Below are 26,328 nucleotides of genomic sequence, written 5' to 3' on the forward strand. Positions count from 1 at the left end.
TATTACATCCAGTAACTAACAATTGTTTTTATTTTTTTTAAAGCCATCTTAAAGAACCCAGCATCCAGCGCTAATCTTCTGACAGCTTCTTCTGAAGAGGAGGGTGTTTTATGTTTGCTATCACTAAGATATTACTGATCCTCAGCACTTTGTTGGACTTACTTAGAGCTCAGGTTGTGATGATTATTTAAGTGATTGGTTTGTTTCACAAATCGATGTTCATCAATAAATTTACATGACTTTAGTGGTTCATGAGGGTAAACCTTTCCCTTATGTGTATTTCTATGTCAAATCTTAACGCTACACCTTGTACTACACCTGGTTAAGGAGATCTTTCATTCCTGTTTTCCTCCTTTATACATTCGTTTTGGTTGGAGACTGCCCAAATAGTTTCTTTGATGTGTCTTCTGAATTCTTATCTAAAGATTGCATGGACACTACTGGGTGCGAATATATGAATAACATATATGAAATTGCATTCTGATACAGTTATATATTAATATAAAAAGTCATCAGTAGTAGGAGGTAGAAGAGTAATTCTGATGAAAGTATAGCATGTACCTACTATCTATAAAATACGAAGTACAATAATGATGTTCTACAAGCTAAGAAGAAAGGGGTAGAACTGAAAACATTACCTCTATAGTTAACTGTGTTTTGCTCCATTATACACCATACAGCTTTACCATCTATTCCCAAACACCAACCCCACTAAAATGAATCAGTAAATATTTTTGGATGATCCATTACTCATAGACAATATTCATTTTTTACTATTCTTATCTCAAGTATCAGTAAACCATGCCCTATGTTAAAGGAAATCATTTTATCCTAGTTTCTATCCAATCTTTTTGACAACTCCTTTAGTTTTTAAGGAGATATGTGGAGGGAATAAAACTGTGGATAGGGAATAAGTGTCTGATTGCGGGAGTATGACCGCTGGGACCCCCCACAATCTTCTATAAGGGGCCCCGGCTCTGCCCTGGCTCTTCTCCCCTAATGCACGTGTCCTACTCAGCACGGAAGCTGGTCAAAACACTCCCCTTCCATATATCTCTATGGGAGAGGTGGAGACACAGGCGGAGTCTCTCCCATAAAGATAAACAAAGGAGGTGTGTTTTGACCAGCATCCATGCTGGGTGCGACACATCATTACAGGAGAAGAGCAAAGGCTAAGCCAGGGCCCTGTATGGAACATGGCAGGGGGACCCAGCCCTCAGATACCCCACGATCAGACACTTATCCCCTATCCTGCAGATAGGGGATACGTTTTTCCCCGCTGCTTATCACTTTTAAGTTTGCAATGTACAAGAATTTAAAGGATCTACTGCTCAAGTATAAGTGCCTGATACCTCAGGAAAATCTTCAAAGGCCTTCTGAAATCTATGTCTTAATATGACAGAATTTCTTTTGGTGGCATGATGGGAACCTCACCCAATATTGGACAAATGATTTCAGCCCTTCCCACAAAGCATCTTACCTGGAGATGTGGGCTGGGAGGTATGAAGCATGCTCACAAGCTGAGTGCACGTCAAACCCAGTGGGTACCAGCTGCTACAAGCAGCCACCACTCACCCTTAATCACCAACATCAGTGATCATGCTGTTGCCATTTAACCCTTTAAATTATGTGATCAATAGAAATTGTGGCACTTAAATAGTGTCAGGTGATCTTCATAGGGAGATGATTGCCTTTCAGGATCTCTTTATGGCTTTAGAAAAGCCTGCACATGTGGTATTTTCCCTTTATCCCCTCCTTCCCAGCAGAAATTCTCGTGATTTACTTCCTTACCAGCAGAGTTGGGTGAAGGAACTTGGTCTTACTCCTAGCACCGCTGATTGGGAAACCTCTTTCCTGCTCTGTCACAAATCTTCTATATCTGTGGCCTTGCAGGAGACTAATTTCAGGCTTATAATCATGCTGGAACCGCGTTCCATCCCAGTTGCAAAGATTTTATCCTTCTGTTCCAGATGTGTGCTGGAGGTGTGGCCAACCCGGGGGATCCCTTTCCCATATTTGGCTCTCCTGCCCCTCACTTGCCACCTATTGGACAATGGTCCTGATAACTGACATTACAGGTACCCACCTTTTCCCCTCTTCCTCTTTATTGCTTCTGTTATGTATTGTTTGTTGTGTATTGCCTGTTATGTATGTCTAGTGCCACTAGATGAGGAAGAAAACAGCCGGTTCTGGGAAAACATAGCAAGGCTATCGCAGAACTCCGGCAGAAAATTCAGATTTTGCACACCTGAGTATTGTGAACAAAAGCAGGCTTTATTAGTTCATAAAACATGCAGGGTGAATGGGGACAACGTGTTTCAAAGGTTCTCCTTCTTCTTCAGGTCCTTCAGGAAAGGAAGGAGAGTTATATCCAAACGCTGGAAGTCGACAGCTTTCCCCACAGTGACGGACTGGCTCTGTGAGAATCTATATATGTACAGGGCTTGGAAGACTGCTTGGCAGATCTAAAGTCCACCTTGGAACAGTACTTGGAGCGCTAGATTCCTGACCTGCAGTATTATTGCAGCGCAGACAGGACCCTCATAGCCTTTGATGTTCTGCACTTTGACCCTTCTCCTATGAGCACGCCCCTTCTCTCCTTCCCTCCTCTTTCCTCTTTTTTCCTCCCCCTCTTTTGTTCATCTCTCTGTTTTTTCTTTGCCTTGCATTTCTACTTTCCTTTGAGTTTCATGCCCTATTTTGACTAGTTTGTACGTTTTGTATGTCCTGGTTGTTAACTTTTGCTTTTTTTGTAATGGAATACTGCCTCCCCCCATCCATGCCTGGTATGGCTGAGATCCTACTTCCCTCATTTGTCCTTACTGTTTTGACATATGCTAACCATGCTGTTCCTGGTGATGTGATGTATTCTTTATTTTTATTTTTTCATGCTCATTGCTACATACCCTTTTCTAGTTATTGTTTTTTTTCCTCCATTCTGTATCTTGAATGTTTCCATTTTTACCTATTTTCTTAATAAAGCTTGTAATTAAAAAAAAATAATTAAAAAGAAAACTTAAAAAAAATTATAATAATTATATATATATATATATATATATATATATATATATTGTCTGAACTCTAACTAAAATATAACATAACTGCATGAATGTGAATAAGTAAACAACCATGCCAAAATTACTCTTTTTTTTTGGGTCAAATGATCTTATATCAGCAAAAAAATTATAAAAAGTGATCAAAAAGTCCCATCTAAACAAAGTGGTGGTACAGATAAAATTTACAGATTATGATGCAAAAAAATTTAAAACTAAATTACAAATGCAAAAATCTGGCTGTCTGGAATGGGGTTAAAGGGGTACTCCGGCTGTCACGCCCCCTCCCATAGGCTTGCATTGAGGGGGCAGAGCGTGACGGCACACAGGGGCGGGGCCATGACGTCACAATGCTCCGGCCCCCGTGATCGCCAAGATCACAGGGGTCCCCAGCGGCGGGACCCCCGCGATCAGGCATTTTATCCCCTATCCTTTGGGGTTTTTTTGGTCACAAAAGTACAGTATTTTGACTCACCTATATATGTATGTCAGTAAATGTTACCAATACATAGAAGTATGACCATTGGTCATCTAATCTAATGTTATTTAATAAATGTAATGTATAATATTTATTTCCTTTAGTCTTTCTAAACTGTAGCCAAAATTCATATGCAATAAAGGATTAGTATGTATATATAAGCAGAGATATTGTACATGCAAGAGCTCCAGTACTGATGTCCACCTGTGCATCATGGGAAAAAGAAGTTTCATTGATATTAGGACATCATAACAATGACACAACTCATGAATTTTATAAGACCTTTTTCATGCTGCTTTTCATTGCAGCCAACCACTGGCTAGAGATATGCAAATGAACTGTGAAAGCACTTCTAGCACTATAATTTACATATTTATGAGCATATAAGAGAAAAATGTCAGCTTGACCATATTTCCAACATAAATAGATTAAGCTAATGACTGCTGTACACAAAGCCACCGGGGAAATTACTAAGCCTTGTGAAGGCACCCAGTCAAAAATGTGATAAAATACCTCCACTTGAGAATTTCGGGTAAATTGTGGAAATGGCAAGTGACACAAAAGAACACTTAACTGCTAATATTTACTAGTCCAGTATTTACAAGCCTTTATTTAAAATAATATGAAGCACAAGGTTATGGAAATGCATTAACATTGAATAATGTGACTACAACTCAATATGAAGAATAATTTTGAGAAACAGACCTTAAAAGTACAATTTACAAATATAGCTTTATCCTATTCTTCATACTGCTCTGCAGAAATAAATACAATTTAATTTCTGCAGTGTCACCATACCACTACTATCCTTTTTTTTGCATTAAAATTGGGAATCATATTGGGGGTGATTTATCAAAACCTGTGCAGAGGAAAAGTTGTCCAGTTGCCCATAGCAACCAATCAGATCACTTCTTTCATTTTTCACAGGCCTTCATGAAAATCAAAGAAGCGAGCTGATTGGTTGCTATGGGCAACTGGGCAACTTTTCCTCTGCACATGTTTTGATAAATCTCCCCCATTGGGATTATAACCATCAGGTCGTTCTAATCATTCAATACCCTACTTCATCCTTCAAAGAAGGTATTACATAGGAATGTAACAGTAGTGGGTGCAGACCAGTGGTGTACATGTCATAGAGGCAATCCACACTACTCATATGGGGCCACCCAGCCAGGCACACAAAGTAGGGCAAGAGCTGGTGATAAGACCTGTGGGTAGTCGCACATCACTGCCATCAGCTGCTGTGTTTACATGAACAGACAGTCAGAACAGAGAAGAGATGATAGGGGTAAGTGGTTTCTGTGGTCACATAGTAAGAGAAAAACTCACAGAATAAAGGGAACATGTCAGTTTTACCATAAAGTGCACTGTATGAAAAATTAAACCACCCAAACAGTTGAAAATTTGGTATTTTTTTTCCACCCCCCTCCCCCCCGGGGCATTCTTTAACCAGTTAAGGACCAAGTTCATTTTCACCTTAAGGACCAGATCATTTTTTGCACATCTGACTACTGTCACTTTAAACATTAAGAACGCTGGGATGCTTTTACTTATGAATTTGATTCAGAGATTGTTTTTTCATGACATATTCTTCTTTATGTTAGTGGTAAATTTTCATCAACACTTGCATCATTTCTTGGTGAAAAATTAGAAAATTTCATGAAAAATTTGAAATTTTAGCATTTTTATAACTTTGAAGCTCTCCACTTGTAAGGAAAATAGACATACCAAATAAATTATATTGATTCACATATACAATATGTCTACTTTATGTTTGCATCATAAAGTTGACATGTTTTTACTTTTTGAAGACATTAGAGGGCTTCAAAGTATAGCAGCAATTTTCCAATTTTTCACGTAATTTCAAAATCTGACATTTTCAGGGACCAGTTCAGTTTTTAAATAAATTTGAGGGCCTTTATGTTAGAAATACCCCATAATGGACCCCATTATGAAACTGCACCCCTCTACGTATTCAAAAAGACATTCAGAAAGTTTGTTAACCCTTTAGGTGTTTCACAACTCCCAGTATGGCTGGACTGTCTGGGCATGCTTTGAATTGACATCTGGAGCACTAAAGTTTGGACACCACTGTATATTGGTCTCCAAACAGTGCCCTTCCAGATTTTGCAATACTACAACTCCCAGCATGCCAAGACTGTCCAGGCATGCTGAGAGTTGTAGTTCTGCAACATTTGAAGGGCTAGATGTTACAGAACTACAACTCCCAGTGTACCTGGACTGTCCCAGCATGCTGAGAGTTGTAGTTTTGCAACATCTGGAAGACACAGTTTGGAGACCACTGCACAGTGGTAGTTTTGAAACTCCTAGAAACAGCAGTGAAGATTAATTTACAATGATCTTCACTGCTGCCTCTGATGTCACCGCCGCTGCCTTCACTTGCCTGTGCCTCCTTTCTGATGCCAGTCCCTTGGCCATGTGATCACAGGTAACTGCCACCGGTCTCCCGCCCCCGCATCTAAGACCCCTGCACCATAGCCGACATCTTCCTCCACTCTGCCCGGACTTCCAGGGGCAGCAGGGGATCTGAACTTTCACCCCACGCCCCTGCCCTGCGATTCACCTGTCAGTCCTGACTGGCCAATCGCAAGGAATAGGAGCAGGTGGCACCACTCCCACTTCACTCCTATCCTTTAGGATGATTGGGGCTGTGTCTGACAGCTCCAATCATCCCTATTTTCCTGGCAATTGGGTCATCAGAGACCTGATCAGCCCAGAATCTCTGCAAATCGCTGATCTGAATTGATCATTGATTTGCAGCGATCGCCGACATGGGGGGGTCTCAGGTTCGCCCCAGGGGTTTGCACAGGGTGCCTACTGAATGATTTCAGCACACATCCCCGTCTGGCGCGGGACCGAAATTCCCATGGGCGTACAGTTACGCCATTGGTCCTTAAGTACCAGGGCGCCATGGCATACCCACCTGTGGTCCTTAAGGGGTTAAAGCAGGTCAAATGGGGCAGCTGCACCTGGCCAAGTAATTTCTGGGTGGCCCAAGTAGGTGCACCTTGAGCTGCCTGGCTGCAATTTCTGTCATTGTGTGGAGCTGGCAGATAGAGCTGGGACACACTGCTGGAACGTGCCACGTCCTCCAGAATACTGCAGTCTCTTTCCCTTTAGAGCCCTCCTCACTCTCCCTGGGCCCCTACTCTCTGGCTGCTTGCTCTTCTCTGCTGTCAGAACACAGGATGATGGGAGGGGTAGGGAGAGGCTGCCATATGCTTATCTCTTCATGTTCTCCCCCTGGAGGTATTGTCATTTAAATTATATTTCAGCCTGTATAGTGTGTGCTTTTATATATACTCTCTGGGTATACTGTATGGGGGAGATTTATCAAAATCTGTCCATATGAAATGTTGCTGAGTTGCCCATACCAACCAATCAGTTTCTTCTTTCTTCTGGGCAACTCAGCAACTTTTCCTCTAAACAGGCATTGATAAATCTCCCCCTATGTGTGTACATACTCTCTGTGTATACTGTGTGTATATATACTCTGTATGTGTACACTGTGTGTACTATGTGTATATACTTGGTGTATTATGTGTGTAATAAACTCTGTGCGTGTGTATGTATATATATATATATATATATATATATATATATATATATATATATAGATATAGATATATATTTATATATGTATACACACTCTTTGTAAACTGTTTGAATATACTATGTGTAAATGATGTGTGTATACTGTCTGTGTATACTGTGGATGTGAAATAAGGTGCTATTGACTTGAAGTTTTAACCAGATGTTGTCAACAACCCACATAATACATACATACAAAGGAAATTGTAATAATGCGAAATGACACATGGAAAAAGTAATGAAGACCAGAGGTAAGGGACGTTAAAAAAAAAAATACAATAAATAAATAAAAACACGGAAAGCCAAGACAACTGCTGGAAACTATCAGTAATAAAAAAAAAAAAAAAACAATCTCCTTGTCAATGAAAAGTTATATCAGTTTTTCGAGTCCCAACTGATGACCTTCCAAAAATGTTTATTTGCCAAGGTATCACATAATCATGCAAAGGAGTCTCCAAGGTTCGACGGGATAGCAAGGCGCTGACTCAAAGGTAAAATGGGAACGCGTTTCACAGTACAACTGCTTCATCACTGCCTGATGAAGCAGTTGTACTGTGAAACGGGTTGCATCATGGGTGATTAAAACGTCAGTTCCCATTTTACCTCTGTGTCAGCGCCTTGCTATTCCGTCGAACCTTGGAGGCTCCTTTGCATGATTATATTATTGGACGTGCAAGGGCTGCAGTCATTTATCATCTCATGCTGTATATCATGGTTGCACTTGGTGGAGTGTAACCTCCTGGTGTAAGCATGCATTGTGTCTTATCCTCCCTCGTACACTACGGAGCGCTGTCTGTCTTTTGTTTCAAGGTATCACATAAGACATTTGGGCAAAAACAAAGAGCTGTCTCAAGACAGTTGCAATCAAATTGTTGCATAACCTAACTATGGCGATGGTTGCAGGTGCATTTCTAAGCTGCTGAATGTTCCAGTGAGCATTGTTGGGATCATAATACGGAAGTGGAAAGACAATCAATTCACCATAAATTTGCCTCGACCAGGTGCTCCTCAAAAGAATAAACATTAGATTGGTCCAAGAGCCAAAGACTACTTGTGAAGAGCTTCAAAAAGACCTGGAATTAACAGGTACTGTGGTCTCAGGGAAAAAAAGAAGTAATTCATTCTGCTGCTATGGCCAGTATGCACGATCAACGCACAAGACTCCATTGCTGAATAAAAAGCATGTTGTGTTGGACTGCTTTTTTGCAAATGGTATTGACAAACATCATGTAATTGAAGGAAGGGCAAATGGACAAATTATTGACAAAAATCTGTTGCCATCTATCTGGATGACGAAGATGAAATGAGGGTGGACATTTGAGCAAGACAATGGTCCCCAACACATAACCAAGAAAACTCTCAAATGGTTTCAAAGAAAGAAAATAAAGCTGCTATAATGGCCCAGCCAATCACCTGACCTACATCGCATTGAAAACCTATGAAAGAACTAAAGATCATGATTCATAGAAGAGGCCCAAAGAACCTTCAAGATCTGAAGATGGTTTGTGTGGAAGAATGGGCCAAAATCACACCAGAGATAATTTTTTTAAGGGATTCTGTTAAACCACATTTCAAAAGCAAACTAAATAATAAATCTGGTCTGGACAAAAATTATGGCCCCTGGACTTAATATTTTGTGGCACAACCCTTTGAGGCAGTCACTACAGTCAAGTAATTTTTTGGAACCCTCAATAATTTTGGTACTTGTTTACTGGTGTCATGGCCCACTCCTCCAGCCATCTCATGTTTGAGGGTTGTCTTCTTCAGATTTTGCATATTTCAGCTCCTTCCAGATTCACATCAGGGCTCATAGCTCACTTCAGAATAATCCAATGTTTTATTCTTAGTCATACTTGGGTGTTTCTAGCTGTGAGTTTTGGGTCCTCATCCTGTTGGGTCATCATCCTGTTTAAGCTTCCTGACACTGGGCATCACATTTCTCTCCATAATTCCTTTTTAGTATTGCTATTCCATTGTACCCTCGACAGATTCAAGACACCCTGTGCCAGATTTAGCTAGGAAGCCCCAAAATATAACCGTGCCTCCTTTTTGTTTCACAGTAGGTACAATGTTCTTTTCTTTGTATGCTTCAATTTTGCGTTCATAAACATAGAGCTAATGTGACCAAAATGTTCTAGTTTTGTCTCATCTGTCTGTGGTGACCCAGTAAGGGATTGTGTTTCTCTGTAGCCTTCTCCTGCCCTGTCAGGCAGACTCCCTTTATGTCCCTAGGGCCCCTTGCAGTGTTATCCGCTATGTACATATGTTATTTGTTAAAAGTGTAATGTTTCTTTAATTACTGTGACCATGTGCTTGTTACCCATGAGGCACTAGTGACCAGGTTACCCCTCAAGTGACCTATGGGCTCTTTGCTAGACACCCCTATAAAACCAGGGGTGAAGCTACAATCTTTCTCTTCCAGCATTCTTGCTCCTGCTGAGGTCCAGTGCAGTCATCTCAGTGTGTGTGACCAAAGCATTGGAGGCTTCAAGCCTAAAGTCTGCAGCCACAAAGTCAGCTCAAGTAGGCTCAAAGTCATCTTCGTGTCAATTGTCAAGTCAGTCAAGTCAAGTCTTCTATATAGTCACCGTGGCCTGTACTAAAGTGTCTTTACATACTGCAAGTCCCAGCAAGCCTGCGAGGTCCCCTTGTGTCACCGGTCATCTCCTTGGGATGTTGGTGGTACTGCATGCACTGAATCACCTGTTTACCCTCAGTAATGCTACCATTGTCCATAACTTGGCGTTGGTGTCTTCATTGCCTTTTGGGTGGTTAAGGTTAAACCACACCCTGGCATCACCACAAGTAGGTCAGTTACAACATCTGCCCTACATTGCACCATTCCCTCCCGCAGGCCAAACAGCTTCTGGGAGAATGTTCTTCAGACAAATCCACTGGGACATATTAGTTTCCAGCAGTTCTCCCTTTATTGGATATTGTGCTACAATTGCTCTAAAAATTACATTTATGATATATATTTATAGATATTTATTAATTCTATGTCTATGTTATAGCATTAGTATACAAGATCTGTATCATGTGATCCTTTTTTCCCCTAGAACACATTTGTGTGTATCAAACCTTTTATTTAAGCCCCACATATGCTTTAGACCTAGCAGAACAGTAACACACAATCTATATTTTATTGCCTGTTGTAGTAAAAAATATCACCCATAAGTATTTATGTTTCAGCTATTTCTAAAGGTTTGATTACTTTAGCATAGTTGTGCTCTGTAGTTTCTTCTATTGATTTACTAAAATGAGAATAACTGAAACCTTTTCACAGAAATACAATCCTATTTAGGTAGGATCAAAAAATAAATAAAAATGGAAATTGTGAAGGATTACTGATCACACAAACAGAACAATGCATTTTATCAGAAAAAGCTGGATGAAAACCATTATATCAATACCAGTATACAATTGAGGCAATTTTGTATGCATTAGTTTTAAGCAAGAAACAGGATAGGAGTCTAAAAACATGAGATGTGTAAATCTTTCCTTATATAGTCTAAATCCTGTGATACCCAGACCTGAACAATTCACATATAATACCTTCCTTTTCTGCTACTTTAGTTAGGGTCAAGGAATACATCAGAATCCAGGATCTAGGTTCTCTAGCTCAATGGCCCCCAACTCAGTCCTCACGGCTCACCAGCATTCAGTTTTTTATTTTTTATTTTATTATTCCACTGGAATAGAACCAGGGAAAATTTTTAGTCCTGGACTATTGGTGGGCCTTGGGGACTGGGTTAGGGACCTCTGCTCTAGCTAGTGATAATTGCTCTAACCAGACAACTATCAGTAGCGAAGCTCCAATCCTGACAGTTAACCCTGTAGATGCTGTGGTCAGCGAGGCCACCACATCAATAGGTCTGAAATGAAGAGGGTGCTCCTCCTTTCACCCATTGGATATCCCGTGATACAATTGCGGGGTTCTGATGGTAGCCATGGCATTCTTAGGCCTTCGAGGTTGCCAGGTATGGTGGCCAGTTAGATACCTCACGGCTCAATAAATTTTAGGGTAATACTGACAGTTTTACTATACTGCAGTACAGAATTACTGCAGTTTAGTATACCAATAATCTGAAGATCACAGCTTCAAGTCCTGTGAGGGAACAAAAGAAAAAAAAGGGAAAACATAAGGGAAAATATAATGTTTTAGAAAAAAAATAGAAAATCACCCCTTTTCAAATAAAGCCCTGTATTAGTAGAAAAATTGTAAACAAAAAAAAACCTATACAGTCATGGCTGTAAATGTTGACACCCCTGAAATTTTTCGAGAAAATTATGCATTTCTCACAGAAATGGATTGCTGTAACACAGGTTTTGCTAGACACATGTTTATTCCCTTTGTGTGTAAAAAGGGGAAAAAACTAATTGGACGTAATGTCACACCAAACTCCAAAAATGGTCTGGACAAAATTATTGGCACCCTTAACTTAACCCCTTAAGGACCGGAGGTTTTTCCGTTTTTGCATTTTCGTTTTTTGCTCCTTGCCTTTAAAAAATCATAACTCTTTCAAATTTACACCTAAAAATCCATATGATGGCTTATTTTTTGCGCCACCAATTCTACTTTGTAATGACTTTAGTCATTTTGCCCAAAAATCTATGGTGAAGCGGGAAAAAAAATCATTGTGCGACAAAATTGAAAAAAAAACGCTGTTTTGTAACTTTTGGGGGCTTCCGTTTCTACGTAGTACATTTTTCGGTAAAAATGACACCTGATATGTATTCTGTAGGTCCATACGATTAAAATGATACCCTACTTATATAGGTTTGATTTTGTCGGACTTCTGGAAAAAATCATAACTACATGCAGGAAAATTAATACGTTTAAAATTGTCATCTTCTGACCCCTATAACTTTTTTATTTTTCCGTGTATGGGGCGGTATGAGCGCTCATTTTTTGCGCCGTGATCTGAAGTTTTTAACGGTACCATTTTTGCATTAATAGGACTTATTGATCACTTTTTATTCATTTTTAAATGATATAAAAAGTGACCAAAAATGCACTATTTTGGACTTTGGAATTTTTTTGCGCGCACGCCATTGACCGAGCGGTTTAATTAATGATATATTTTTATAATTCGGACATTTCCGCACGCGGTGATACCACATATGTTTATTTTTATTTTTATTTACACTGTGTTTTTTTTTTATTGGAAAAGGGGGGTGATTCAAACTTTTAATAGGGGAGGAGTTAAATGATGTTTATTCACTTTTTTTTTTCACTTTTTTTTTGCAGTGTTATAGGTCCCATAGGGACCTATAACACTGCACACACTGATCTTCTATGTTGATCACTGGTTTCTCATAAGAAACCAGTGATCAACGATTCTGCCGGATGACTGCTCATGCCTGGATCTCAGGCACTGAGCAGTCATTCGGCGATCGGACAGCGAGGAGGCAGGAAGGGGCCCTCCCGCTGTCCTGTCAGCTGTTCGGGATGCCGCGATTAGCCGCGGCTATCCCGAACAGCCCGACTGAGCTAGCCGGGAACTTTCACTTTCACTTTTAGCCGCGCGGCTCAGCTTTGAGCGCGCGGCTAAAGGGTTAATAGCGCGCGGCGCCGCGATCGGCGCTGCGCGCTATTAGAGGCGGGTCCCGGCTTCACTATGACGCCGGGCCCGCCATGATATGACGCGGGGTTACTGTGTAACCCCGCGTTATATCAGAAGAGCAGGACCAAGGACGTCCCGGTACGTCCTTGGTCCTTAATGGGTTAATATTTGGTTGCACACCCTTTGGAAATATAACTGAAATCAGTCACTTCCTATACCCATCAATAAGCTTCTTACACCTCTCAGCTGGAATGTTGGACCACTCTTCCTTTGCAAACTGCTTCAGGTCTCTCTTATTAGAAGGGCACCTTTTCCCAATAGCAATTTTAAGATCTCTCCACAGGTGTTCAAGGGGATTTAGATCTGGACTCATTGCTGGCCACTTCAGAACTCTCCAGTGCTTTGTTGCCATCAATTTCTGGGTGCTTTATGATGTATGTTTGGGGTCATTATCCTGCAGGAAGACCCAAGAAATCGGACTGGGCTGTACAGTGCGACCCAAAATCCGTTGGTAATCCTCAGATTTCATGATGCCTTGCAAACATTCAAGGCCCCCAGTGCCAGAAACAGCAAAACAATCCCAAAACATAATTTAATCTCCAACATATTTCACTGTAGGTACTGTGTTCTTTACTTAGTAGGCCTCATTCCATTTTTGGTAAACAGTACAGGGTGGGCTATTTATATGAATACACCTTAATAAAATGGGAGTGGTTGGTGATATTAACTTCCTGTTTGTGGCACATTAGTATATGTGAGGGGGGAAACTTTTCAAGATAGGTGGTGACCATAGCGGCCATTTTGAAGTCGGACATTTTGAACACATCTTTTGTTTTTTCAATAGGAAGAGGGTGATGTGACACATTAAACTTATTGGGGATTTCACAAGAAAAACAATGATGTGCTTGGTTTTAACGTAACTTTATTCTTTCATTAGTTATTTACAAGTTTCTGACCACTTATAAAATGTGTTCAATGTGCTGCCCATTGTGTTGGATTGCCAATGCAACCCTCTTCTCCCACTCTTCACACACTGATAGCAAGACCGCAGGAGAAATGCTAGCACGGACTTCCAGTATCCGTAGTTTCAGGTGCTGCAGAATGGGCAAAATAAAAATTGGAACAGGACCCTCAGTTTACGCAGAAGATTTTGTTCATTGATGAGGCAAACTTTTATGTGAATGGTGAAGTTAACAAACAAAACCACCGCTATTGGTCTGACACTAACCCACATTGGATAGATCTCTCCAAGACTGTTGTAACACAAAAATTGATGGTATGGTGGGGTATATGGGGTACAAAGATAGTGGGGCCATTCTTTATCAATGGAAACCTCAAGGCCACTGGATATGCGAAATTGCTACATGATGATGTGTTTCCCTCTTTATGCACTGAAGCTGGTACGTTCCCTGAGATTTTCCAGCAAGATGGTGCACCACCACATTATGGGTGTCAGGTCCCTAGATGAACAGTTTCCTGGAAAGTGGATTGGTCGTCGTGGGCAAGTTGAATGGCCCCCAAGGTCTCCCGATCTGACCCCCTTAGACTTTTATCTTTGAAGTCATCTGAAGGCAATTGTCTATGCTGTGAAGATACGAGATGTGCAGCACCTGAAACTACGGATACTGGAAGCCTGTGCTAGCATTTCTCCTGCGGTGTTGCTATCAGCGTGTGAAGAGTGGGAGAAGTGGGTTACATTGACAATCCAACACAATGGGAAGCACATTGAACACATTTTATAAGTGATCAAAAACTTGTAAATAATTCATGAAAGAATAAAGTTACGTTAAAATCAAGCACATCATTGTTTTTCTTGTGAAATTCCCAATAAGTTTGATGTGTCACATGACCCTCTTCCTATTGAAAAAACAAAAGTTGTATTCAAAATGGCCGACTTCAAAATGGCCACCATGGTCACCACCCGTCTAGAAAAGTTTCCCCCCTCACATATACTAATGTGCCACAAACAGGAAGTTAATATCACCAACCATTCCAATTTTATTAAGGTGTATCCATATAAATGGCCCACCCTGTAGAATGATATGCTTTACCAAAAAGCTCTATCTTAGTCTCATCTGTCCACGTCCAAGATGTTTTCCCAGAAGAATTTTGGCTTACTCAAGTTCATTTTGGCAAAATGTAGTCTTGCTTTTTTATGTCTCTGTGTCAGCAGTCCTGGATCTCCTGCCATAGCGTTTCATTTCAGTTAAATGTCGATGGATAGTTCGCACTGACACTGATGCTCCTTGAGCGTGCAGGACAGCTGGAATATCTTTGGAACTTGTTTGAGGCTTCTCTTTCTCTTCCAGTCAAGCCCAGGGAGATTAGCTACAGTGCCATGGGTTGCAACTTCTTCATAATGTTGCGCACTGTGGACAAAGGCAAATCTAGATCTCTGGAGATGGACTTGTAACCTTGAGATTGTTGATATTTTTCCACAATTTTGGTTCTCAAGTCCTCAGACAGTTCTCTTCTCTTTCTGTTGTCCATGCTTAGTGTGGCACACAGAGACACATAATGCAAAGACTAAGTGAACTTATCTCCTTTTTATCTGCTTTCAGGTGTGATTTTTATATTGCCCACACCTGTTACTTACCCCAGGTGGATTTAAAGGAGCATCACATGCTTGAAAGTATCTTATTTTTCCATAATTTTGAAAGGGTGCCAATAATTTTGTCCAGCCCATTTTTGAGTTTGGTGTGATATTATGTCCAATTTGCTTTTTTTTCCTCACTTTTTTGGTTTAGTTCCAATACAAAGGGAATAAACATGTGTATAGCAAAACATGTGTTACTGCAATCCTTTTCTGTGAAAATTTTTTTATTTTCTAGAAAAATTTCAGGTGTGCCAACATTTACGGCCATGACTGTATATATTAGGTATACTAGCATGCATAATTTCAGTCACCTTGCCTCCATAAAAGCGGATTAAAAAATAAATAATAATATGTATCGAAAAAATGGTAGCAATCATAGGCGTGCGCAGCCTATTACATGGGGTGTGCACCCTAAAGCACAAACTCACGCCGCAAGCGTGCGTGTATATATATATATATATATATATATATTTCCCCATAGGTATAGCCAGAGTTACCAGTTCCCCATAGGTATAGCCAGAGTTACCCCCCCTCTTCTCCATAGATATAGGCAGAGTCCCTCCTTCCCCATAGGTATAGGTAGAGTTCACCCCTTTCCCCATAGGTAAAGGCAGCATTTCGCCCCCCCCCCCCCTTTCCCCATAGGTATAGGCAAAGTTACCCCCTTTCCCCATAAGTATAGGCAGAGTTACCCCCTCCCCTTTCCCCATAAGTATAGGCAGAGTTACCCCCCTCCCCCTTTCCCCATAAGTATAGGCAGAGTTACCCCCTCCCCCTTTTCCCATAAGTATAGGCAGAGTTACCTCCCACTCTTCCGCAGGGTTAAAAAATAAAAAAAAGTGATGCTCACCTCATATCCCACGCAGCAATCTCCTCAGCAGCATTGCCCGCATCTTCTCCCCTCCACAGTACAGGTGCTGATGAGTGATGTCATCGGCGCCTGTACTGCGTGCCCTGTGGGGGCAGAGGTCACGTCTCCTCTGTGTAAGCTGCAGATGCGGCTCAGACAGAGGGGACACCTTCTCCTGTATGTGTGTGTATCGCACATACCAGTGAAGGTAGCTCTGTCTGCTGGGGATCTGGGACGAGTGATCCTCAGTAGCAGCGGTGGGCCCTTAACCCGGCTGGGCCCTCGGATGACATCTGATCGGACCAGCCGGTCAGTCCGCTCCTGGATTAGGGTGTGTCCAGGCACACCAGGCACAACCTGTGCGCATGCCTATGGTACCAATTAAAATTATAGCTCGGCCTGCTATAAATAATCTCAGTCAGCTAAAAAGTAAACATGTATAGCTGTCAGAATATGGTAGCACAGAAAAGTATTTTTTATTTTTTTATTTTATTGAGCAAAGAAATACATAAAAAAAACTATATAAATAAAATATCATCATATTTGGACCTACTCACACATGGTGAACGCAATAAAAAAAAGTTATCAAAAACAAAATAATTATTAGTTTGATTGATGATTAAAAAGCAATATGTATCCCATAATAGTAATAATACAATCTACAGCTACAAAAGCAATTGCAACAGGATTGGTGACATAGTAGTATGTGCTCCAATATAGTGGGAGTTCACTGTACTGCCCCCATAGAGTTGTAGGCCTCCATAATGTCCCCATTTAGCTGTAGACCCCCATACTGCCCCAAATAGTTGTTGGCCCTCTATGCGCCTCCATATCATTGTAGGTCCCCTCTGCGCTGCCACATAATTGTAGGTCCCCTCTGTGTCCCTATATAGTTGTAGGCCCGCACACTGCCCCCAAAGAGTCATAGATCCCCTCCTAGCCCCATATAGCTGTAGGCCCTCATACTGCCCCGGTTGTGTGCTCCACTGCTCTTCTGGTCCAGGGACCTACTGCTATGGCCCATTGCAGTAGGCCCTCAGTACGGAGGACTCGTAGAACACTGAAGCTGATGCAGTACTTACTGTCCACAGCAGGCAGATGTCCGTACTTCAAATCTGCTTTCCTCCTGCTCCACTCCTCGGGGCAGTGACGTTAGCTAGTATCAGCAGCCACTGTTCACTTCTGGCTGGGATGCCCTCTGTCAGATTAAGATCAGGTAGCATGGGCCGCAACCACTTAAGAAGCAGTGACCAGTGTCTGTGGCTGCCATTATGATTTTTTTTTCACTTACTTCCAGTAGAACTGTTTAAGGGGTACTTCGATGGAGAACATTTTTTTTTTTTTAATCAACTGGTGCCAGAAAGTTAAACTGATTTGTAAATTACTTTTATTAACAAATCTTTACCCTTCCAGTACTTTTTAGCGGCTGTATGCTACAGAGAAAATTATTTTTTTTTTGACAACAGTGCTCTCCTTGATAAAGCCGGTCACGGTGAAACGCGTTGGAGGTGATCGCAGGGACGTGGAACCTACCTTCTCTTTACATGTGGGGTCAAGTATTTACATTCTGACACCTTCACTCTCAGCACCTTATTTTGTTTTGTTCTTCTTGCACTGCTTCTTTGTATTTATCTCATACACATATATTTTTGTGTTGCACATTGCACTTTATGCATACTTGTATTTTATAAGGTTAAATACACTTTTCATGTTTCAAACATAGTGTCACATTGCACGCACTTTCTAGCAACAGGTGTTTTTATGATCCATTGGTGATCAATTGACCCCCGCATTCACTCCTTTCTTGTTTACATCCTCTTCCCGTCCCTGCCATCTTTTGCATTTTTTAAGCTCATTTTATATATTTACACACACACACACATATATATATATATATATATATATATATATATATGTATATATTTTTTTTCATTAAATAATTATACACATTATCAAATTGCGCTATTGATTATTATTATTTTTATGTATATAGCTATATATTATTATCATTATTTTTTTCACTTGTGTATGATATATGTATTTTTTGTAAAATAAAACTATATTTATTAACTTGAGGTTTATTTGAATTTATTAGATTAATATTGTCTTATTTATTTTATTATATACATTTTTATTCTTGGTGGGTTTACCCTATACGCTGTAGTGGCGTATTTATAGGTTATTTAATGGTTGTTTTGGGTTTTCCCCAATTTTATTTAGACCACAGTATACAGGACTTCTTTTTAGGTTGCAGTTCCTAAAATGGACAGAGATGTGAGCAGAGAGTTCTGTTTTCCAAAAAGAAAATAATTTCCTCTGTAGTATTCAGCAGCTAATAGGTACTGGAAGGATTAAGATTTTTTAATAGAAGTCATTTACAGATCTGTTTAAATTTCTGGCACCAGTTGATTTAAAAAAATTTAAAAAAAGTTTTCCACCGGAGTACCCCTTTAACCCCTTAAGGACAATGGACGTACTTCTACGCCCCCGTTTCCGAGTCCTTAAGGACCGAGGACGTAGGAGTACGTCCTGTCCATTCCCGGCCCCCGCCGCTAGCCGGAGGGGAGCCGGTGCCCGATGCCTGCTGAAATTGTTCAGCAGGCATCGCGGCATATCGCCCAGGGGGGGTCATTATGCCCCCCCATGTCGGCGATGGCCGCAGATCGCTGGACAATTCAGTCCAGCGATCTGCGGCGATTTCGGGTCAATCGGGTCTTCAGTGACCCGGAATTACTGGCTGATCGGGGCCGTCAGAGACGGCCCCGAACAGCCAGAGCCTACAGGGGTGAGGTGGCACTGGTGCCACCTCACGATCGCCCTGATTCGTTGGCCGGATTCCCGGACGACCAATCAGGGCGCCTGCTGCGGGTGTCACTCCCGCACCCGCTCCGCCCCTCTTCTGGAGGACGTGAGCGGGTGCGGGAAGACGACCCCGGGTGCTGAGGACCCCGATCCCCGGCGTTAATGTTGGGATCGGGGCCCCAGGAGCGACGGCGGCGGCGGGACTGACCTGCAGCGTTGATCAGCAGCAGCAGGAGGTGAGTGACAGCCTCCTGCTGTTGCTTAGCAACAGCTCCCAGCATGCAAAAAGGGCATGCTGGGAGCTGTAGTTATGCAACAGGAGGAGGCAGACCACCACAACTCCCAGCATTCCCTTATGGGCATGCTGGGACTTATGGTTTTGCAACAGCTGAAGGCACATTCTTTCTATGGAAAAGTGTACCTTCAGCTGTTGTGTAACTACAACTCCCAGCTTGCACAAACAGCTAAAGTGCATGCTGGGAGTTGTAGTGGTGCATCTGCTGGTTGCATAACTACAACTCCCAGCATGCCCGTTGGCTGTCGGTGACTGCTGAGAGTTGTAGTTTTGTAACAGCTGAAGGCACACTGAGTTAAGTAGCAAACCAGTGTGTCTCCAGCTGTTGCATAACTACAATCCCCAGCATCCCCAGCCAATGTAGTATGCCTCCCGCTGTTGCATAACTACAACACTCAGCATGCCCTTCCGCTGTCCGTACATGCTGGGGGTTGTAGCTTTTGCAACAGCTGAAGGCACACTGGTTGCAAAACACTGAGTTTGTTGCCAAACTCTGTGTTTCACAACCAGTGTGCCTCCAGCTGTTGCAAAACTACAACTCCCAGCATGCACTGATAGACCGTACATGCTGGGAGTTGTAGTTTTGCAACAGCTGGATGTTCCCCCCCAATGTGAATGTACAGGGTACACTCACATGGGCGGAGGATTACAGTAAGTATCCGGCTGCAAGTTTGAGCTGCGGCAAATTTTCTGCCGCAGCTCAAACTGCCAGCGAGTAACTACTGTGAACCCCCCGCCCGTGCGACTGTACCCTAAAAACACTACACTACACTAACACAAAATAAAATAAAAAGTAAAAAACACTACATATACACATTCCCCTACACAGCCCCCCTCCCCAATAAAAATGAAAAATGTCTGATACACCACTGTTTCCAAAACGGAGCCTCCAGCTGTTGCAAAACAACTACTCCCAGTATTACCAGACAGCCACTGACTGTCCAGGCATGCTGGGACTTTTACAACAGCTGGAGGCACCCTGTTTGGGAATCACTGGTGTAGAATACCCCTATGTCCACCCCTATGCAAGTCCCTAATTTAGGCCTCAAATGCGCATGGCGCTCTCGCTTTGGAGCCCTGTCGTATTTCAAGGCAACAGTTTAGGGCCACATATGGGGTATCGCCGTACTCGGAAGAAATTGTGTTACAAATTTTGGGGGGTATTTTCTGCTATTACCCTTTTTAAAAATGTAAAATTTTTGGGAAACCAAGCATTTTAGGTAAAATTATTATTATTTTTTTTACATATGCAAAAGTTGTGAATCACCTGTGGGGTATTAAGGTTCACATTACCCCTTGTTACGTTCCCCGAGGGGTCTAGTTTCCAAAATGGTATGCCATGTGTTTTTTTTTTTGCAGTTCTGGCACCATTGGGGCTTCCTAAATGCGGCATGCCCCCAGAGCAAAATTTGCTTTCAAAAAGCCAAATGTGACTCCTTCTCTTCTGAGACCTGTAGTGCGCCAGCAGAGCACTTTTCACCCCCATATGGGGTGTTTTCTGAATCGGGAGAAATTGGGCTTCAAATTTTGGGGGGTATTTTCTGCTATTATCCTTTTTAAAAATGTAAAATTTTTGAGAAACCAAGCATTTTAGGTAAAACATTTATATATTTTTTTTACATATGCAAAAGTCATGAATCACCTGTGGGGTATTAATGTTCACTTTACCCCTTTTTATGTTCCCAGAGGGGTATAGTTTCCAAAATGGTATGCCATGTGTTTTTTTTTTTGCTGTCCTGGCACCATAGGGGCTTCCTAAAGGTGACATGCCCCCCAAAAACCATTTGTCGCTCCTTCCCTTCTGAGCCCTCTACTGCGCCCACTGAACAATTAACATAGACATATGAGGTATGTGCTTACTCGAGAGAAATTGGGTTTCAAATACAAGTAAAAATGTTCTCCTTTCTACCAATTGCAAAAATTAAAAAATTGGGTCTACAAGAACATGCGAGTGTAAAAAATGAAGATTGGGAATTTTCTCCTTCACTTTTCTGCTATTCCTGTGAAACACCTAAAGGGTTAATACACTTATTGAATGTCATTTTTAATACTTTGGGGGGTGTAGTTTTTATAATGGGGTCATTTATGGGGTATTTCTAATATGAAGACCCTTCAAATCCACTTCAAACCTGAACTGGTCCATGAAAAATAGCGAGTTTGAAAATTTTGTGAAAAATTTCCAAATTGCTGCTGAACTTTGAAGCCCTCTGGTGTCTTTCAAAAGTAAAAACTCATAAATTTTATGATGCAAACATAAAGTAGACATATTTAATATGTGAACCCAAAAATGTTTTATTTTGAATATCCATTTTCCTTACAAGCAGAGAGCTTCAAAGTTAGAAAAATGCTAAATTTTCATTTTTTTCATCAAATTTTGGGATTTTTCACCAAGAAAGGATGCAAGTTACCATAAAATTTTACCACTAAGTTAAAGTAGAATATGTCATGAAAAAACAATCTCAGAATCAGAATGATAACTAAAAGCATTCCAGAGTTATTAATGTTTAAAGTGACAGTGGTCAGAATTGCAAAAAACGCTCCGGTCCTTAAGGTGTAAAATGGCCTGGTCCTTAAGGGGTTAAACTTTTTCTGGGATGTGATGTGCAAAAAGTAGCAATTTTGGACTTTTTCTTTTTAACGTTTACGCCGTTTACTGTATGGTATCATTAACATTTAATAGTTCAGACATTTATGCACTGGTGATACCATATATGTTGATTTATTATTAAAAAAAAATTTACATTCTATTAAATATTTTTTGTTTACTTTTTTCTTTACACTTTCTTGTCCCCACAGTGGACTATATATTAGACAGACCAGAGTAGAAGACTGCAGGAACTGGCTGGAGCAGGTAAGTGGAGTTCTCCGGCCATCTGAACACTTCTGACCACTGCGATTTCACTGCGGGTGGTGGTCAGATGTGTTTGTGTAAACTACTGCTATACTTCAGATGCCATGATCTGTATTGATCAAGGCATCTGAAGGTTTAATGGCAGACATCACCCGGAATGTCCGCCGTTATCAATGAGGTCCGGGCTGTCTGGTTTCAATCACCATGTTGGGGTACGCGGTGATTGCGGAACCGCGCGTTGTACATGTATGTCGCCGTGTGCTAACTACCAGGGCACAGTAATGTATGTACGTTGGGTTCCTCTAGGGGTTACATTTCAGGGGGTGCATCTGGCCTCTAGACACCAGGATGCATGCAAAACTGTTCAAATGCTGTTAAAGGAATTGCATCAAAATGATCACTACCTGCGGGTGAATGCAGATAGCAGCTGGCACCTGTTGAATATTATGCAGATTTGGCTACAGCACCCATGCCAGTCATGGGTTCGGAAAAGGTTAAGTGACAAACCAAGAGCTGTAATAGTTAATACATTCATTGTCACAGAGCTTTACAGGAAACAGAAACAATTTAGTAGTCAACCTGTTCAAACTAAGCAAAGCTTTCAATTGATTTCATGACCTGCATCAGATCTTTCTTCCAAAGTGTAAACATATTATTGTCTAGAGATATCCATTAATAGCTGCTTTAATTCACAAGCACCTTATTTATTAGCAATTTGCTCTAGCACAAGAGACGTAATGACTAGCTAATGATTTAGGTTTCCCTCTTCCTGAAGCCTATGATTTGTACACAGGGGTATAGCAGCCTGGCTTCTGATGGATCAAAGCTTTTATTTCTAAACGTTTCTTTATACTTAACCCCTTAAGGAAGGAGCATTTTTCTGTTTTTGCACTTTCGTTTTTTTTTCTTCCTTACCTTTTAACCTCTTAAGGACTCAGGGTGTACCTGTACGCCCTGAGCCCAGTCCCGGTGTTTAAAACTGGGTCACGCCGTGACCCCGCATCACACTGGGTCGGTCCCGGCTGCTGTTCATAGCCGGGACCCTGGGCTAACAGCGTGCGGCACCGATCGTTGTGCCGCACGCTATTAACCCTTCAGGCGCGGCGATCAAAGTTGACCGCCACATCTGAAAGTGAAAGTAAACTCTTCCCGGCAGCTCAGTGGGCTTATTGGGACATCGCGATAAAATCGCAATGTCCCGATCAGCTAGGACGCAAGCAGAGACCCTCTTACCTTTCTCTGTCGCGTCCGATCTGGGTTTGATTGTTCCAAGCCTGAGCTACAGGCTTGAGCAATCAAGCCTCTATCTTGCTGATCCATGCAAAGCTATGGCTCTGCAGGGATCAGCATAAGAGATCAGTGAGTGCAGTGTTATAGGTCCCTATGGGAGCTATAGCACAGCAAAAAAAAGTGGAAAAAAAAAGTTGACAAAGGTCATTTAACCCCTTCCCTAATAAAAGTTTGAATCACCCCCCTTTTCCCATAAAAAAAAACTGTGTAAATAAAAATAAACATATTTGGTATTGCCGCGTGCGTAAATGTCCGAACTATAAAAATATATCATTAATTAAACCGCACGGTCAATGGCGTACGCGCAAAAAAATTCCAAAGTCCAACATAGCGTATTTTTTGTCACTTTTTATATCATAAAAAAATGAATAAAAAGCGATCAAAAAGTCTGATCAATGCAAAAATGGTTCCGATAAAAACTTCAGAACACGGCGCAAAAAAAATGAGCCCTCATACCGGCCTGTACGCCGAAAAATAAAAAAGTTATAGGGGTCAGAAGTTGAAAATTTTAAACATAGAAATTTTTCATTTCTTACCAATTCTACTTTGTTATGACATCAGTCATTTTACCCAAAAATCTATAGCGAAACGGAAAAAAAAATCATTGTGCGACAAAATGGAAGAAAAAATGCACTTTTTCAACTTTTGGGGGTTCCGTTTCTACACAGTACATTTTTCGCTAAAAATTACACCTTAACTTTATTCTGTAGGTCCATATGGTTAAAATGATACCCTACTTATATAGGTTTTATTTTGTCGTACTTCTGAAAAAAATCATAACTACATGCAGATAAATGTAAACGTTTAAAATTGTCCTTTCTGACACCTATAACCTTTAAATTTTTCCACATATGGGACGGTATGAGGGCTCATTTTTTGCGCCGTGATCTGAAGTTTTTAGTGGTTTAATTTTTGTTTTGATCGGACTTTTTGATCACTTTTTATTCATTTTTTTATGGTATAAAAAGTGACCAAAAATGTGCAATTTTAGACTTTGGAATTTTTTGGTGCGTACGCCATTGATCACGCGGTTTAATTAACGATATATTTTTATAGTTTGGACATTTATGCACGTGGTGATACACATATGTTTATTTTTATTTACACAGTTTTTTTCTGGGAAAAGGGGGGTGATTTAAACTATTAATAGGGAAAGAGTTAAATGATCTTTATTAACTTTTCTTAAAACTTTTTTTTGCAATGTTATAGCTCACATAGGGCGCTATAACATGCAGTACATTGATTCAATACACTGATCACTGCTATTGCATTCAATGGCAGGGATCAATGTTTTCGGCAGTTGATTGCTCAAGCCTGGATTTCAGGCTTGGAGCAATCAATCGACGATCGGACGTCCAGGAGACAGGTGAGGGGACCTCCTGCTGCCTCCTAGCTGATCGGGACATTACGATTTTATCTAAGCAGCCGGGAGGCTTTTACTTTCACTTTTAGACACGGCGATCAACTTTGAAAGAGTTAATGCCGGACATCAGCCCGATCAGCGATGTCCGGCATTAACGTGGGTCCTGGTTGCTTACAGCAACCGGGACCCACCGGGTATGATGCATGCTCGCCTCATGAGCGTGCATTATATAACGGGACGTGCATATGGATGTTCATAAACGTCCATATGCGCTAAGGGGTTAAGGACTACATCTGTACAATTCTGAGCTGTCACTTTTTACTGTGCAAATAGAAACTGTGTGGGATAATTATCAAGAGTGGGGTAGGTGAACGTCTTTTTACCCAATTAATTCATGTGGTGGAAACTGTGTACATGCACCAAATTTTTGACATGGTGCAGGGAAAGTGATAAATCTTGAGCTGATCACATTACTTACTTCAGTACACCACTTTCTATGGTGCATCTCTCCGACTTTTTGTGCAGCTTTTTATGCCATGCGACAAAATATGTGACTTTTTAATAATGCTGTTTTCAGTCAGGTTTGCAAGCCAAGTCAGGGCTGGTGTAAATGTGCGCCTAATTAAGCACAGTTGCGACAAAAGATGCGAAAAAATTTAAAGTTGCATATCATGAATTTTTTTTTTTTTTACCACTGCATGAGATCAACTGAAATCATGACTTGGTGTGTTCTTTTAGAAAAACCTTCTAAAGCAAAAGTTGCAATGATAAGTCTTAAAACAGCATCTGAGACAAACTGTGAGACAAATGTACACCACAAAACTCGGGTAAAACCAATGATCAATTCCCCTCTATATGGCAACATTCACACATAGTATTTTGGTCAGTATATCTTTTTCTCTGTATTTTATTTACCAAAGCCAGAAGTGGAACCAAAAACTATAAAAAGAATTAAAATTAAAAAATTAAAAAGATTTGCACCTGTTTCTCTGTTTCTGTATTGGTTCCACTACTGGTTTTGGCTAATACTGACCAAAATACTGACCAAAATCTTTGATGTGAACATAGCCTAATAAACAATTGCACATTAAAGTTGGCCAAAAGCTCAAACTTTTTATGTATTTCAGGGCATTCATGAACACCCTGGCGTGTTTACTGTATAGAAAGTGAGTGCAGAAGCTGAGCTTGATCCATAGCGGGTGAGTACGGGCTGTTGTCAGACTAATGGCAGACAATGCTGTGACCAATGCCTATAATGGTATCTATAGGAAAAATGACAGTTGTGGGGTTCGAGGGTCCAGTGGGTTAAAATGGTGAACGTAAGTCTCTTACCCACCTCCCTGCTGTAGGACCATTGATCTTCTTGTATGGTCTTCCTTAGGCAGACTGTACAAGTAGATCGCTGATAGTACTGCTTAGTACTATGTAACTACATAATACTGAACAGTACATGCACCCTATTAACCCCTTAAGGACGCAGCCCTTTTTCACCTTAAGGACTGAGACCTTTTTCGCAATTATGACCACCGTCACTTTACGAATTAATAACACGAAAATGCTTTTACCGAATA

The 26,328-nt window shown here is 41.1% G+C and overlaps 1 long non-coding RNA gene across 1 annotated transcript; it reads left to right on the forward strand.

The window, feature by feature from the left end:
• Positions 1-4,531: 4,531 nt before the first annotated feature.
• Positions 4,532-25,956, forward strand: LOC130356085 (uncharacterized). The gene is made up of 3 exons (XR_008888774.1): positions 4,532-4,819; positions 22,050-22,104; positions 25,885-25,956. It is a non-coding gene; the product is annotated as an uncharacterized LOC130356085 (long non-coding RNA).
• Positions 25,957-26,328: the final 372 nt, after the last annotated feature.

Source organism: Hyla sarda, chromosome 2 (assembly GCF_029499605.1).
Source record: "Hyla sarda isolate aHylSar1 chromosome 2, aHylSar1.hap1, whole genome shotgun sequence".
Classification (NCBI taxonomy): Eukaryota; Metazoa; Chordata; class Amphibia; order Anura; family Hylidae; genus Hyla; species Hyla sarda.